The following is a 1,687-nucleotide window of genomic DNA, read 5'->3' as shown; positions in this document are numbered from 1 at the left end:
GGGGTCGGGGTGCTGGGGGCCCCCGGGGAGGAAAAGCCACAGCCAACTGGCCTGCCCCTAGCTTGGTCTTGGGGCCTCCTTTGTATGTGCTGGGATGCTCACAGCATCCCCTCATCAAACACTGAAATTCACTGGGAAGAAAACTGCCCCTTTTAGTTAGGTTATTTTCTTCTCTGGATTAGTGAATTAAGTCAGCAGACTTACATAAAGGGTGGAACTGGAGAGAGAAAAGAACAGGGAGAAACGAGAATGTAATTCAAGAGGGGTCCCAGTACGCAAGGCCTCTGGACAGGAAAGGCCTGTGGCAGTAAAGGGTGAAGGAGGAGCAGCAGCCCAGCCTAGCAGCCGGCCTGTAGCTGGAGGTTGGCTCTGTGGTTTGCCTGGGAGCAGGACAGATAGAGGAGCCAGCAGCATGGTAATGGGATGGCTGGGCTCCCAGTGCCTGAGTGGTAATGGGATGGTTGGGCTCCCAGTGCCTGCCATCAGCCCCACAGTCTGAGGCTGTGACTAAGAGACCTTCAGCTTTTGGGCATCATCAGAATGGGATCACTTATCTTCCTGTCTGTAGATTTAGGAGGATAATCTCCAACCACTAAGTGTGGAGTACACTGCGGGTGTGTTTTTAAACAGCTTGGTTGTCTCTTCAGTGGGCATTACAGCTGGATTCTGAGTCGGTGAATGGCTGTCTCCTGTGCTAAAAGCCTGCACTGTTGAAGGAACATCAGAAGATGGTGGCCTGTGTTTCACCTTGCACTGCAGATTGCTGAAAAAAAAAACTAAGAAAAAGCTCGCTCAAAAGATGCTGCTGTGGCCCCTTAGTCTTTCCTGATGCCTCCTCGAATTCCTTACTGCAGAGGAGGAGAGGGCAGCCGGGAGTCTTGACCTGTTGCTCATGACCTAAGGGCTGCTCTTGGAAAGGCAAACCAAGAGCTCTGTCTCCGCAATCACTGCATTTACTTTAAGGGATGCCTCTTTCGTTGCGCCTGTGGTATTTGCACTGAGCGCGATTGGAGGAGAAGAGCTTGCACTGTGTCAGATGTTGGCCATAGCTTAAGGCTGCTCCCCCTGTTTTAAAGGATGGTTTGGTGTGCTGCTAGCTCCTCCTGGAAAATCACGTTGCTACCTGGCAACTGTTTTAACAAGTTACTCCTCTTTCAGGCAGGAAGAAGGAAGCGTGGCTTGCTCGTAGTTCTGTGAGGTGAATGGACAGGCTGCTGCCACGGCAGTGCTGCGTGCGGTGCTGTTACCGGAGTGTGCTGGGGAATTTGTTTAGTTCAGGTTTTGTTCTTAACTACATGTAAGACTTAAAATAGATACAGCAAAATGATGGATGTTGTTTGAAATGTTTTTCATTTTTGTACTTAAAAGTACTCCCAGTCAGAAGGTCTTGCTGGGAGACAACATTGCTTTTTTTTAAAAAAAAACAATGTTAATACAGGTGTATTAACAAAACCCAGCTTTGAAGCTAAATGTGACTGCAGACTTTTCTTAAGAATTTTAGTCACATGTGATGCTGACTGAGAGCTGAATCTTAATCTTGATCTTTAAAGGTTTCTAACAGCCCTCACGTGATGTGCTTGCTGCTCCGTCCATGTGTGGGGAGGTATTTGCCCTCCCCTAAACACAGGGATCCGTCTTCATTTCCTGTTCTCTGATGGAGAATATTATTAGATCACACAAGGGCATA

The sequence above is a fragment of the Buceros rhinoceros genome, unplaced genomic scaffold (genome assembly GCF_000710305.1).
Source record: "Buceros rhinoceros silvestris isolate BGI_N320 unplaced genomic scaffold, ASM71030v1 scaffold33922, whole genome shotgun sequence".
Lineage (NCBI taxonomy): Eukaryota > Metazoa > Chordata > Aves > Bucerotiformes > Bucerotidae > Buceros > Buceros rhinoceros.
The sequence above is the reverse complement of the archived record's forward strand: the minus strand, read 5'-3'. Positions refer to the sequence as shown.